The following is a 16,229-nucleotide window of genomic DNA, read 5'->3' as shown; positions in this document are numbered from 1 at the left end:
AAATCTAGGGTGTATTTTCAGACCATGATGGCCCAAACGGGTCTATGCGATATATGGCGGGAAAGGTCAGGTCAGCAATTGGGAGTATCATATCGAAACTTTAAGTACAGACACAAATCAAGAATTGATTATATCCTGGTCAGCCACAGCCTAGGGGGCAAGATTAAAGATGTAATTTACTTGTCGTACCATTTGTCGGACCATTCAGGAATATTACTAGATCTTGACTGGGTACAGGCCCAGCAGACTAGAGCTTGGTCTTTCGACCGAAAGTTGCTCCTTGAGGAGGAAGAGATGGCCTTCCTTTCCTGAGAGACCGAACTGTTCTTGGGGATTAATTTAGGTACAACGACTATCACCATGGTCTGGGACTCCCTCCAAGCTTTTTTTAAGGGGCAATATTACTAACATGTCAAGTTAGAGGAATAAAAAGTATAGGGGTGAGATCGCATCTTTGGAGACGAAAATGAAGGCAGTGGAGCCAAAATTGAATAGTCAGGCCGTTTTGGGTAGGCAACAAGAAGACCTGGGTAGACTTGATAGACTAAAGGAGCAGTTGGAGGGTATCCTTAAAACAAGGCTTATGTGTAGATGGGAGGCAAGTAAGATTGCCAATTTTGAGTATGGGGAAGGGGCAGGAAAACTACTAGCATGGAAGGCAGAAGCAGCCCGGCTTCGTAACCAGATTAAGGAAATCACTTCTGGTGACGGAGTAGTTGCTCTATCATCTAACGAAGAAATTGGTAAGGCCTTTTTTGAGTATTTTCAGGATATATACAAAGAAGATTGTGTAGAGGACAGGCCTAAAGTCAAGGACTGGCAGGATAGGACCACACTGACATCTATGTGTCCTAAACAACAGGAAGACTTAGAACAAGGTATCACTCGAGGAAGTGAAGAAGGCTTTGGCTGCTTGCAAGAAAGGTAAAGCTGTGGGCGCCGATAGAATACCAGTCAAGTTAAACAGATATTTGAGTGAGGCAATAATCCCAGTATTGACTCAATTATTCAATAAGATACTAGCAGATCGGGCAAGCCCCCGGGTCCTGGAATGACGCTACAGTTATCTTGATACTGAAATCTGGGAACGAGCTGTGGGTCACATCGGTCCATTTCGAACTTAAATGCATATTATAAAATCTTTGCCTCAATCTTGGCAGCCAGTTTGGGGTCAGTGGTAGACACCTATCAGACCTCACATATGATCTGGTTGGAGCAATAGATATTGCCTCTACCTATTCACTCCCTCTTGCAGCCTTGCCTCTCGATGCCACCAAGGCTTTCAACAGGGTAAATTGGGTCTACCTGTCTGAAGTCATGGGGAAATTTAACTTGAGCAAAAAGTTCTGTCGTACCATCCAGCTGCTATATTAAGCGCCACCAGCTAGGTTGTTGGTCAATGGCAACCTGACTAAACCACTTAGGATCACTATGGGTACCAGGCAGGGCTGTTCCCTTTCCCCTCTCTTTTCGATATGTATACAGAGCCTTTCGCTCAGAGGCTTAGAGAAGATCTTAGCATTGTGCCTTTCAGATATGGAGAGTGGGAGAGGAAGGTGGCCCTGTATGCAGATGACATTCTGGTCCTTTCGGCAGACCTAGAAACAACCTTCCTGGCAGTTATGAGACTGGCACAGCAATTTGAGCTGGTCGCAGGATATGAGGTGAACGCCGGGAAGACTTTGATCAGGATGTGGAATCTTGAGAGGTGCCAACATCACGTCAGCCCCAGCATGCAATACTTGGGGGTTAGAATCGTCCAGGACATAGCCAAGATTGCAGAAGTTAATTTAGCATGAGTCTCAAGGGAGTGTCAAAAATAGATGAAATCTTGGGCCCACCTCCCTTTAACCATTCTTGGGAAGGTGAATTTAGTTAAGATGGTGGGATTACCCAAGATAGCTTTCTCTTTAATTCAATCCCCCTACACTTTGACAAACCAGCCATCGAAAAATTTCAGCAGGTCATAAACTCCTTCTTCTGGGCATACAGAACCACCAGAATAGCCTGGAAAAAGTTAAGGCGTAGGAGAGAGAAAGGGGGTCTTGCGCTACCTGACTTACAATATTACTCAGGGGTGTTTCAGGTTTTACATTCCCGGATGCTGTTAAAAATGTCCAGTAAGCACAGGGGCAGTAGGCATGTTCCTGGCCATGTTAAGAGGGGCCAATCTACCTGAGGAGGGCTTTTTGTTTACATATGGGGAACCAACATTTTTCAAAAAGGTTAAACTCAAGGTCCTCCAGGCAATGGTTAGAGCATGGGCTAGACTAAAGCACCTGGTGGTCCTCAATTACTTTTCAAGTCTAGCGCCACTCTGGGATTCACCGGGCTCGCCGGAATGTCGTCAGGACAGGCTTGCTTTACCACTCAGAGAAGCAGGTTTAATAGTATGGGGAGATCTCGCTTATAAGGGTACACTGATTTCATGGGAACAACAGAGAGAGAGTGTGAGTGGGCCTTTCAAAGTTCAAGTACATCCAGCTTGAGGTTCCGTGACGATTTGAACCCGTGTTTTCAATATTGTCGGAAATACATAATATTGGTATCAGCGAACCGCAAATGATCCATTTAGCATATCCTGGTGTTTTCGCTACGCTACAAGCAAGAGTACTCCTGTTACAAACACATTTCTGATCTACCCATGGCATCCATCTTAGATCATGGCAGCCATTTTGTGTTTCTTGCCCTCACATACGCAATAACCTCTGATCACTTCATTTCAATTAAGGACACGTAGCCTTAGCCGGCGAGTCACCTCTCTAGTGACACGTGCACCTTAAAACAGAACACGCTGTAGCTGCATGACTCGACAAAGGCTGCCTCCTCTACCCGAGGCCAGTCCTGCTAAACTGGTCCTCGCGTCCATTGTCCTGATCACGATTTACGATGAGGCGGTCCGGCTCTTGAATGCAATATTGACAAGGGATTGTGATGAACTAGTGGGAACCCCTCTTCGTAGATGTTTGACACCAGATATTATCGACGATTCCTGTGTAACGCCAAATATTTATTGTTTAGGACACAAAGGTTTTGGGAATGTATTACATGTAAAGAATTTGCCTCCAGCTTAAAATTCAGTATATAAGGAGCAACCCTCTTTGTACAAATCAAACAGGCTCCTAGATTCTGCCCGTGTGTAGTATCTGTGACTTCTGTGTCCCTGCAGTAATAAACCTTTGGTCTTTGACGCCACCATCGAGAAGCCCGTGTTTCTGTTCATTTGTGCACCAAGGCAGGTGGAACTCCGGGGTCTTCGGGTGTTGTTCCCTGACACCTCTGGACGGAACCAAAAAGTCCAGAACTCCAATTGGCGCCCAACGTGGGGCGACGTCATTCGGTACCGGTCCAAAAGCCTGAAGAGTTCGAGAAGCTTCGTGTGAAGATTCCTGAGGGAGGCGCCCCACTTCATCGATCCCGGCATATCGCAAAAGTGGCCCGAAGTTCTCTTCCACGAGGGTTCCCGTTCAGGACGGCTGCAGTGGGCCGTTGCCTTGACCGTCGCCCTGTCTTGGACCCGAGGTGCAGTCCTTAGTACAGCGAAACGTGACGGGTTTCTCCTTGGTGACGTCTTCAGTGCCTCAGTTAAGTATTTAGTGGTTGCTAGTTGGTTACTTCGTGAGGGTTGTTAAAATCCTTTGTGATTCTTGGTTTGGTTTGGTTTCGTAAGATTATCACTGGTTGTTCTGGGTACGATAATCTATTTGGTTTAGTTTGGGTATCGATACATCAGTTCGTTTTTGGTAGGCCTAAGTTCTTGGTTCAGGTGCACATATCTGTTTCTTGTTTTGTTTGTTTTGTGTTCCGGATTGCAAAATGGTAAGTCGGAGAAATTGTATGTTGTCTTGTTTTGGTTGCAACAGTGATTCACGATTGGAGGACTCATGTCTGGTTCCTCCGATTGGGACTCCCCTATATGACTTGTACTGTAAGCATGGTGTGGGTCCTATATCTTATAATGAGGTGTGGGTCCGATACACTGAGAAGGATGGTGTCCTTAGTTGGCCACTGCATGGTAGTTTTGAACCCGAAATCCTCGACAATTTAGAAGCGAAATTGTTTAGGAAGAAAGCCCGGCCAGCAATGTTTGATTCTTTCCGTTACTGGCGAAAAGAATCCAAACAGAGAGAAATTAAGAGGTTGAAGAAAGAACAGAAAGAGCAAGAAGAGTTGACTTTAGAGCAGGCGGCTAAACAGCTGCAAGTCAACGAGTGTGAGAAGGCCGTAGAGGTGGCCATTAGAGAGCATAATTTGGCGATTGACAAGTGCTACCCTGCCTTGCCATCGAAAACAGCTAAGATACTGGAGGACCCCGAAAACGATCCTCTGTTGTCTTATTTGTTACGATCACCTCCACCGTATGCACAGGGTATTGTGGCTCCACCTGTACCGAATGTTCAGTTGCCGGTTGCTGGACAACCTGGTATTCCTGCTCCTGCCCCTCAGAATCAAGTTCCTGTACCTCCTGTGGTCAATGTGAATCTTCCTTCGGCACCTCCTCTTCCTGGGGTGCCGACTTCTCTACCTATACCTATATCACTCACACCTACTGTTCCACAAACTATCTTCCTCGATACACCTACTGTTCCGTTATCTATTCCTACTTCTACTGTGTTCTCTGCATCTGCTAGTATGTTGACCCCACTTTCTGTTCGTCGAAGAATCACTGATTCTGTTTCTAGTATTCTGTCTCCCTTCTATAAGACTTTAATTAAGACTCCTACTTCTGACTCTGTACAGAGACGTAGTCAGCTTCCAAGTACTGAGGAACGGGGGATTTTGGATTCCACGGCTCTCAGATGGATTTCGAAGAGTAGGAGATATAGTACGAGAGATGTACTAGATACATTTATGCAGTGGAATGAACCAACGCAACGATATGTCTTTGACGAGATGTGCTCGCTTTTGCGTGAGGAGGTAGAAGAAAATGATGTTGAATCGAATTTAGAAGACTTAATTAAGGTTCAGAAAGAGTTCGCTGCAGGAACGATAGTAGGTCAAAATATAAAAGAAGCAATGGAACTGATTTTAAGTTATAGAAATGATCCATCACTTCGTTCACCGAGAGACTTAGAGAAAACTAGTATGAAGCAAACTCGCCAATATCCAATGAGGGAGGTTCCACCAATTTGGCGCAAAGCTATAGAAGCTGATGCACCGAATGGTATTGTAGCCGCTCCGGCGCAATTCCAAAGAGTGTGGATACACATTCCGTGGAAACGAACCGAAGTGCTAGCAGTGAAGCAGGCCTTGCCAGATCCGCGTAAGAATCCTGCTGGGTACTATAAGGAACTAACGCAAACAGTTGAGGCTTGTATAATGAACTTAGCGGACATTGACATGTTATTTGGCAATGTAGTTCCACAACCAATTTGGGCTAAAATTCGTAAAGAGAATCATCCAGTTGCCCTAGGTGGTGATTGGGCAGCTATCACTGCAGCGGATGGTCAGCAAATAGGTGGTGCCAAACCTGAACCTCTAATTGCTAATCTTCCAGGTCGGATAATCGACTTAATGAAGACTCTGATGCCCGCATTGCGTGTTAATTGGGACAAGTTGTCCGCATGCAGGCAGAAGAAAGACAAAAGTGTCTCCGACTTTTTCACTAGGTTCGAAGAGACTTTCGTAGATCACAGTGGTCAGGATATGAGCACAGAAGGAGGACAGAGACTGTTTGTCGATAAATTCGTGCATAATTTGTTACCGGAGTTATGCAATAAATTAAAGGATTCAGAGAGTGCGTGGGCTGTCTCTACAACTGCGCAAATACTTGCAACTGCACAGTATTATGAAAATAGGGATAAAGAGGAAAAAGAGAAATCAGATAAAAAAACGAAAGACTTAAAGACTAAAGTTCTCTTGCAGCAGGCGTATCCGCCTCGCATGAATCAGACTAATACGCAGCAAGGTTCGTATCAAAGGACAGATTATAACTCAACTAGGCCTCAGTATCAGTGGAATCAGTGTGCGTACTGTAAGAAAGAAGGTCATTACAAAAATGAGTGTCCGATTTTAGCGCAAAATAATGCAGCAGCAGCTCAGAGAGGTCGTGGTGGTTTTGTGCAAAATTCTAGAGGTCGAGGACGAGGTGCTATGCCTCCACAGACGAATGATCGTCCTTCCAATCACTTTGATCAACGAAATGGACAGTCTGCTCAGCAAAATAGATCTCAACAATATCTTGTTGAAGACTATTGTGAAGTGGATGAGGGATTTCAGCAAAATGGATACTAGGACAGCCATGGACAGAGAGAGGGAGTAGTATCAGTTCCAGTGGATCAGAGTGGGCCTTATGTCGCAGTAGCAACATCAGGTGTAGTCGAACCGTTTCTGTTGGATACTGGTGCCGCAAAAAGTTCTATCATTCATGCGAAACTCCCTGGCGCACCTTTGTCCGGCTTAACAAATGTTTCTGTAGGTTTTTCAGGCGCCCCTGTTTACAACCCCATATCTGGTCCTTTGTCTATTTCTGTTGGACCGTGTCAATTGAAAGCACCCCTGATTTTGACGACGGGTTGTAATGAAAATCTGCTTGGTTTAGACTTGTTAAAACGCCTATATGCGACATTGTACTGTTCTCCGGAAGGAGTACAGCTTACATTGGGCAAAAGAATCATCTCTCCGATGTACTTGTCAATGGATGCACTCCCGCCAGAGCTGCGTTCACTCCCTGATACTCTTTGGGCGACTGGTCCTAATGATGTAGGCCTTTTAGAAATTCCACCATATGTAGTCACTTTAAAAGCAAATGTCAAATTCCCACAAATTCCTCAATATAAAATATCTAGTGAAGGAGAACGTGCACTTTTATTGATTGTGCAAGATTTGATTAAGAAAGGTGTGGTTGAAGAAACTAGAGGTAATGTCTGTAACAGTCCTGTATTACCGATTTTGAAACGAACTGATCCTACAAAACCTCCAGTGTATAGGTTTGTCATTGACCTCAGAGAAATTAATAAGATTGTGGTTCCGCAGTTTCCTGTGGTTCCAGACATTACTGCCTTGTTAACATTGATTCCTGCTACAGCCACATGGTTTTCAGTCATCGACTTGAAAAATGCCTTTTTCAGTATTCCGATAGCCGAGGAAAGCAGAGATATTTTCGGCTTCTGTCTAGGAGGTCGAAGTTTCAGATTTAAACGCGCTCCACAAGGCTATTGTGAGAGCCCATCTATTTACAGTCAAGCATTAAAAAGTCAGTTAGATTCCTTTGTCCTTCCTCCAGGTTCTGCTTTAGTGCAGTATGTAGATGATCTTCTAGTGGCTGCCGATGACAAGGAAACTTGCAAAGCAGCTACGATTTCGTTATTGCATCATTTGTCTAATTTGAATCACAAGGTATCACCTTCGAAAATGCAATACTGCTGCCAAGAAGTGACCTACCAAGGTCATCTCTTGTCAAAGGAGGGAAGGAAGTTGACCCCAGAGAGAATAAAAGCAATTACACAGATGAGTATTCCTCGCACACAGAGAGAAGTACGTGCCTTTCTAGGTATTACCTCTTACTGTAGGCAGTGGATCCCAAATTTTTCTCTTTTAGCAAAACCGTTGGTAGCTTTGACTGGGAAAAATGTTCCAAGTCCAATGCCATGGTCTGATGAATGTCAGGAGAGTTTTACTGAGTTACGAAAAGCATTGTGTTCAGCTCCTGTATTGGGTACACCCGATTACAGTAAGCCATTCACGCTCTATGTTCACGAGAGAGAAGGTTGCGCGTTGAGTGTTCTGACACAGAAATTTGGTGACAAACAACGCCCTTGTGCGTATTTTTCATCAACATTGGATCCGGTAGCTAGAGCGTTACCTAGTTGTTTGAGAGCTACAGCGGCAGCTGCGGCTTCCATTCGACAATCTGCTGGTTTGGTGATGAACAACATGCTAGTGGTCATGGTTCCTCATGCAGTGGACACACTCATGAACCGAACCAAGACACAACACCTTACCAGTGCGAGATTATCTGGTTACGAGCTGACATTACTAGCGAGTCATATTCAGATCAAAAGATGTAATGTATTGAATCCAGCAACGCTGTTGCCGACTAATCAAGAGTCGAGTGATTCCGAGCCACATGATTGTTGTTTTAGAACGGAGGAAGAGACAAAAGGAAGAATTGATTTAAAAGACACTCCATTGTCAGATCCAGATGGCACACTGTATGTGGATGGGTCATGTTTTAAATTGGAGAATGGTGATGTGACTGCTGCTTACGCAGTAACGACTTTGAAGACGATTGTGGAGACTGCAAGAGTGAGTCAGAATTCTGCCCAAGCTGCAGAATTAATAGCGCTAACAAGAGCGTGTGTTTTAGCTAAGGGAAAGAGAGTAAATGTGTTTACAGATAGTCAGTACGCATTTGGCGTGGCCCATAGTTTTGGCCGTTTATGGAAAGAAAGAGGTTTCATTACGTCCCATGGGACTAAGATTCAACATGGTCAGCTAGTTAACGACTTGTTGGAATCTCTAACCTTGCCGACTGAAGTTGCGATTGTGAAGTGCAGTGCTCATAAAGCAATCACGGATGATGTTGGTCGTGGGAATGCTTTTGCTGATGAAACTGCTAAACAGACAGCTAGAAATATGATGAGTAGAATGTATGTTGTTACGTCTGCAAGATGTATTTCTGAGTCTGGAATGTGTGAGGATACAGTAGAAAGTGTGAAAGAGATTCAGAAAGAGGCAACTGAGGAGGAAAAACGTGCATGGAGAGAAAGTTCAGGCAAGTTGGATTCGAGTGGGTGTTGGATTGATTTGTCAGAACAACAGCGTTGGATGTTGCCTGATGCGTATGTGCTTGCAGTGGTGACAATGGCGCATGGAGTAGCGCATATAAGCTCTAAAGGAATTTGTAAGATGTTGGCTCCAGTCTGGAAGAATGATGGGATCAGTAAATGTGCAGAGAGAGTGGTGAGAAATTGTATGGTATGCCTGATGCATAATCCTGGCAAGGGAACCCCAACTCCTGCTGGTCACTTCGCTCCTCCTTCCTGCCCCTTTGAAGTGATTCAGCTAGATTTCATACACATGGATCGCTGTAATAATCTAAAATACGTCCTGGTGGTAGTCTGTGCTTTCTCCAGATGGATCGAAGCTTATCCACTAAAGGACAATACTGCCCTATCGACTGCCAAAATTCTTCACAAAGAATATTTCCCTAGGTACGGAATGCCACGGATTGTATGGTCAGATAACGGAAGTGAGTTGATAGGGAAAGTTATGCAGAGTGTGTGTGCCGGTCTGGGCATCAAACAGAAGTTTCACAGTGCAAACCATCCCCAGTCTGCTGGTTTAGTTGAGGGTTACAATGGCACCCTCAAACTAAAACTAGCTAAAATACAGGCATCCACGGGTTTATCCTGGCCAGACGCACTTCCCTTGGCTTTGTTATCAACGAGAGCAACTGTACATTCTAGAGTGGGGCTTAGCCCCTATGAAATTGTTTTCGGCCGTCCGGCAAATATTTGGGGTGTGCCTAGGCCAAAGGAGTTTTGTTCTCTAGAATGTCCTATGTTGATCGATTACCTTTACGACTTGACTGCTAAATTGAGTCTTATTCACCAACAGGTTTTCGATGCATTGCCAAAGCCTCCGGAGAGTCTAGGGCATCAGCTGAAACCAGGCGACCACGTTGTGGTCAGAAACTTTGCGAGGACAAAGAACCTTCAACCGAAGTTTGTTGGCCCCTTCCAGGTCCTGCTTGCGACGAGAACCGCTGTTCGTGTAGCTGGTCGCAAGCACTGGATTCATGCATCTCATGTCAAACGTGTGCCTCTACCACTTCCTTATGACGACTGGGTGAAGAAGGGAATTGGTGCACCCGAATTTGAACACACGCCAAAGTTCATCCCTTTCAGCGATGCCGAATTGATTACTGACACTCCGAACTCTGACTCTCCTCCTGAAAAGACTCCTTTGAACTCCGAACGCTTGCCCTTTGCATCAGAAGAAACTTTGCCATCTGCGAACTTGAACACTGCAAACTCTACTGACAACACACTGTTTCCGGATCAAACAGTTCCTGCGAAATCAAGATACAACTTACGATCTCGTAATATGGACAAATAAAGCAGGCAACTGCCCATTGTGATATTTTGAAATTTTGAACTTTTGCCTTCAGCCAGGAAGTTTGCTATTGTTTTATTGTTTTTAAAATTGCCTTGCCGTCTGGGTAGCCGTAGGGTCGTGGCTGTGTGCCTAGTTGAATCTGCGGGGGTCTGACACAAGGTCGATCTTTCTGTTGGTTCTGGGAACTCCCAGGGCTGATAGAGGCATTTTCATCTACGTACACATCATCAGTGGTCGCGAGCGGATTGTAGAAGATGGAGCTTCCTGCGCTGCAACGAGAAAATGTGATTTATGTTCGCAGAAACAGACTTTACAAAATACTTCATAGTAAATGTTTCCTGATGCAATGTGCTATTACATTTTTAATTGTTTTGATAACGTTGGTGGGTGGAATCGTCTTTGGTATAAGTTTGATTTTTGTACCAGTAACCACAGTACCTCCCGTTGATCCTGCTACTTCTACTGTTTCTTCCATACACTCTTTTCACTCGTTTCCTGAACATGAGCAAGCTCGACGCTCAGAATTCATCAACAACACTTTTGTACAGCTCTTGCACCAACACCAACTGGTAGTTAACACTACAGACTGCTGGGTGTGTGGCTTGATACCCCACACTATGGATAAAGGTATTCCCTATCTGGTTCTGCCTTTCAGCTACAATGGATCATTTCAGGCCTTTCAAACCATCTTTGCTTATGCCCTTGAAACCTATCCTCCGCGTCCACCACGTTCCACTAAATATAACTCTGCCAACAAAGCCTTAGTCCAGGGAATTATTGACATGATCAAGGACGTCAATAATACTCCATCTTACCCTAGAGACGAATTGCGAGTATATTTGAGTTGGAATTCTTCAGAGTATCGCCTTAGTTTGGGAGAAAGCAAGCGCAAAAGCTCAACTCCAATCTGGGTCGTACCTCACCGAGGTCAGGTCTGTTTGCAAGGTAATGGGAGAAATCCGAGAGCTCAGCTAGGGAGGAGTGAGTGCGTAGAGACTTACGTGTTTCCGGCTAACTCTTCCCCTGCTTTTCTTACTGCTAGGGGTACTTACTTCATCTGTCTAGACAGAGCGTATACATGGTTGCCTGCTGACTTTTCAGGTTCATGTTATATTGCTCGATTATTGCCTCCAACATACACTGCATCATCCGATTACCACAAGACCAGAGTAGCAAGAGGTGTCTTCAGCAAGGAAGATACCGCTGGTCAGGAAGCTGGAGACTTCTTCAAAGGTTTCCTTCCGTTCTGGGGGCCTATGGCCAATAGTAGAAACATACGTCAACTAACACGGGTAGTTGAATCTACTATTACCGAAACTGCTGGTGCCCTTAGCAATTTAACAGCTGAGCTTCAGGCGGATAGACTCATGACGTTGCAGAACCGTATGGTTCTAGACGTAATACTTGCAGATCGAGGTGGGGTATGCAGAATGATCCAATCGAGCTGCTGTGTCTTTATTCCTAATAATGCTCCAACAGTCTACGAGGCGATCTCTAAGCTACACAAGATTTCCGACTCTATTCATGTAGACAAGGGAAACTGGTCCTTCATGGAGTGGTTTTGGACTCTGATATCCGCGTGGGGATGGAAGGTTCTGATGGTCATTGGTGTCATCTTAGTATTCCTATTCTCATGCTGCCTGATTATCCAGTGTGGTCCTGCTCTGTGTAGTCTTTGTGCTGCAACTTGTTTTAGAAAACCACCTATGTTTGGAGAAAAGGCACAAGAAAGGATGATGATACAACAACATGTCACTGACCTGATGAGCATAGAACTAGATTCTGACATAGACTGAGTAATTGCCTATGTAAGGGCAAAAGGAGGGTCTGAGGTTCCGTGACGATTTGAACCCGTGTTTTCAATATTGTCGGAAATACATAATATTGGTATCAGCGAACCGCAAATGATCCATTTAGCATATCCTGGTGTTTTCGCTACGCTACAAGCAAGAGTACTCCTGTTACAAACACATTTCTGATCTACCCATGGCATCCATCTTAGATCATGGCAGCCATTTTGTGTTTCTTGCCCTCACATACGCAATAACCTCTGATCACTTCATTTCAATTAAGGACACGTAGCCTTAGCCGGCGAGTCACCTCTCTAGTGACACGTGCACCTTAAAACAGAACACGCTGTAGCTGCATGACTCGACAAAGGCTGCCTCCTCTACCCGAGGCCAGTCCTGCTAAACTGGTCCTCGCGTCCATTGTCCTGATCACGATTAGGCGGCCGAAGCCGGTAGCCTTGCCCATTTACAACCCACAAACATCTCTTATCCCACTTTTCTATCTTCCACACCTGGCTCCGTTCCTTTCTTTCTGAATCTTTATTAGGGGGAGGTAACGAAATTTACGATGAGGCGGTCCGGCTCTTGAATGCAATATTGACAAGGGATTGTGATGAACTAGTGGGAACCCCTCTTCGTAGATGTTTGACACCAGATATTATCGACGATTCCTGTGTAACGCCAAATATTTATTGTTTAGGACACAAAGGTTTTGGGAATGTATTACATGTAAAGAATTTGCCTCCAGCTTAAAATTCAGTATATAAGGAGCAACCCTCTTTGTACAAATCGAACAGGCTCCTAGATTCTGCCCGTGTGTAGTATCTGTGACTTCTGTGTCCCTGCAGTAATAAACCTTTGGTCTTTGACGCCACCATCGAGAAGCCCGTGTTTCTGTTCATTTGTGCACCAAGGCAGGTGGAACTCCGGGGTCTTCGGGTGTTGTTCCCTGACACCTCTGGACGGAACCAAAAAGTCCAGAACTCCAAGCTGCAGACCAGGGTTCAAACCCAGCAAAACCAGAAAAAATCCATAGGCGGGGGCAATAGTCTTAAACAGTGGGAAGGAAGGAGGTCTTCTACTGGTGCTGGGCTATAGAAGAGGTCTTGGATGGTGATTTCAAACTCGCAAATTAAGTATGGAGTGAACATCTTCCAAATGTACATGCGAGCAACTGTGGCAGAACTCATTTAAGACTCTCTTTAGCATAGTAAAACCTGCCTGGCTGAAGAGAAACCACATATTCACTGTACATAGGGCTTATCTTTCCCCTCTAAGGCTAAGTTTTCAAATGGGTCTCAAGTCAGCTGTAGGAAGTGCCGTCTAGTTGAAGCCTCAGATATTCATATGTTCAAAGATTGTCCTGTTATTGTTTTGTTTTGGGATGGAGTACGGAAGACATTGGAGAGTATTTTGAGAGCCCCAATTCAAATGGATTTGGCCTTGATAATCTTTGGCCTTACCAAACAAGTCACTGGTCCAGCTAGCTCTCTTTTATTTTACGCTATTTTGCTAGCCTTGAGGCAAATATGCAAGCATTGGATTGATCCTATTCCTCCCACGCATTCTGAATGGCTGGCATATATGTACGAGACATCTAAGATATACTTATCCAGAGCTTGCAGCAGGAATAAGACAGCATTTTGGGACCTGTTGCTAAAGTGGGTTAAGGCATGAATGAAAGGAAGGCTTACTCTTGTTCTATCTATGTTTCCATGAACGGTGGGTCCTATGATTATGCCTCCTTGGTACTCTTCGAACCACGTTGGGCACCCTTGAACGTTTGCCAACGAATATGTCCATCAGGTTCTTGCAGACCTAGTCGGAGAGAAACCTCTCCCTTTTAGGGGGAAGTAACATCCATGACTGCCAATGTACCTTACAGGCTGAAGGCACCATGAGATCCCAACTTAACGCCTACTCTCCTCTGATCGTTGAGTAATAGTACGGACAGATTGTGTGTTCAATGGGGTTTGAGGAGAATGAGGACCAAAAAAAAGAGAAGCTGGCTTGGTATATGGTGCACACTTAGGTAAGTGGGCACCTGCACCAATCCAGACAACTCCTATGGTGATTTTAGTGGTCTTAGACAACCTTACAAATATCTCCAAGTGGTAGCTATGGAGAGCAGCCTTCAGACATATTCCAGAAGGAGTGTAAAGCAGCTTGTTTCACAAGAACATAATATTATAGGTATAGATTAAGTGAAAAAGAACCACAAAGAGTATTTATAAAAATATGTATTTATTATAAGACAGACAATCACTAACACATACAGATATCTCCTAGCCGGAGATATACACAATGCACACAATACTTTTCAACAGAAACCGGTAAGTAGCACAAAATACACAGTGGTCACCAGGGGGAGACCAAACCATATACTAAAATAGTGGTATGTCAACCACGACTCGAGTCAAGACTATACCCAGATTACATAGAAGTGCCGAGGACGTAAGGAACCACCCGAGTTAAGTAACTAGGAGCCCCACGGAGGCCATGTGGAGAGTGGGAACATGACCGCAGGATCAATGCAAGTCAAAGAGTAAGTCGCTGTTACAATTTTTAAGAAGGACCCTTCTCAGTGGACCCTAAAGAAACCCCGTGGAAGACAGAAGGTTGGAGATCCACCCCACCCTTGGATACCCCAGGACCCATGATACCTACACCAGGGAAGCCGGGTGCATAGGTGGGAAATGGCATCGGAAACCACCGTCAATTCAATGGGAGACTTCAGGAAGATGCCGCTGCTTGCGAGAGGGTGAAAGTGTCTGGTGAAACCCAAAGGTGGAGTAAAGTCTAGAAATACCTGCATGTAGAGGGGACAGAGTCTATGCCACTTAGACAAAACCAGGAGGCCCGGAAGACAAATGCCCACCGAAGTCGAGTGTTACAGGAGGGATGACGGTGACCTTGGAGCTGCAGTTGTGAGAACCAAGCGATGCTGTAGAAGACCAGGAGCCATTCACAAGCTGTTCCATGTCGGATGTCAAGAGTTGAGGGGTCGGTGTCTGTCGAGAGCACCAATGAGCCTTGGCAAATACAAACAACAATGAAAGCAAAGAAGGTGCAGTGTTGGGACCAGCAAGGTCCAGGTGACTCACCGCAAGCAGGGGAGTCATTGCAGGCCTGAGCAGTCAGGGGAGCCCACAGAAATCAAAGAAGACCCTCAAGTGGGCCCAAAGGCCGGAGGCACTGAAGTCGCGAGAGGACATCTAGCAGTTCACCAAAGATGCAGGCCCACGGTGCCAGTGCTGTAATGAGGAGGAAGATCTTGGTCATAGGAGAAGCTTGAGGTGTAGCCCAGAATAAGCAGACCAGTCAGCTTAGTTGCGGTGCCTGCAAAGGCAGGGAAGTGAATATTTCACCTCAAGGGAGATTCCTTCAAGTGTCTTGGATGCCCACAGGCCTTGGAAGGTTCCTGTAAGAAGCAAATGCATGGACTTTGCAGCAGACGAGAAGGGCAACAAGAGCAGGAGCAGCAGGAGTCTTCCCAGTTTCAGCCTTGATGCCCAGAGCAAAGTCCAGAGTGCCCAGACGGTCGAAGTAAAAGTGGTGTCTTGAAATGAATCTTGTCCCACAATGAATCTAGGGACCCACCCTCAGGTAAGCCCTTAAGTACCCTAAGCAGAGGGTTGGGACGATTCAGGGTTCCCTCACAGGCGAGAGGTCGGACAGTGGGGAGGATACTCCTCTGTCCTTTGTCTAGTTTCACACCAGAGTGGGAACCAACGGCTCCCTGTGTTCGTTTGAACTGGACTATGCAAGGAGGGTGCCAAATGTGCCCTTCGAGCAGTTGAGTGGCGCTGGCAAGCACTCGCACATGGCCCATAAACCCTGTCTTGGAGGTGGTCACACCTCCCTGTGACAAGACACCTATTGTTCTGGCTTCCCCTGCTCGAGCTCGACTCAGCAGCAGGAGGGCAGAATTGTGTCTCTGGTAAGCAGCATCAATATTGTGCTGTCCGGGTCTAGAAGACTGGTACTGGAAGTAGTGAGAGCCTCCCAGAGGAGCTTTACAGTGCATGGAATCATATGATTTCCTACTTTTTTGATACCAAACATGATGGGGTTCGTTGCAGCCAGCTCACAGATGGTCATTGAATAAGGAAGCATGGCCACTCTATGTATCTTAATGGCTGATGCACTCACAACCCGGGAGAATGGACTCCGAAGAGTGTAGGGGTGTCCTGCTCATGTAGGGGCACCCTCACACTTAGAACCATGCACCCTGCCTTCAGGATTAAAAGGCCTGCTTTACGGATGACTTATAGGTTTTAAGTGCAGTGAGCTTCGAAATAGGAAAACCTATACCTTTTATAAGTGGTGGTAGCACCAGCTTACACAGGCTGCACCTGCAGGCCTGTAGTTAGAGTT

This window comes from Lissotriton vulgaris, chromosome 11 (assembly GCF_964263255.1).
Source record: "Lissotriton vulgaris chromosome 11, aLisVul1.2, whole genome shotgun sequence".
Lineage (NCBI taxonomy): Eukaryota > Metazoa > Chordata > Amphibia > Caudata > Salamandridae > Lissotriton > Lissotriton vulgaris.
Note: the sequence above shows the minus strand (reverse complement) of the source record.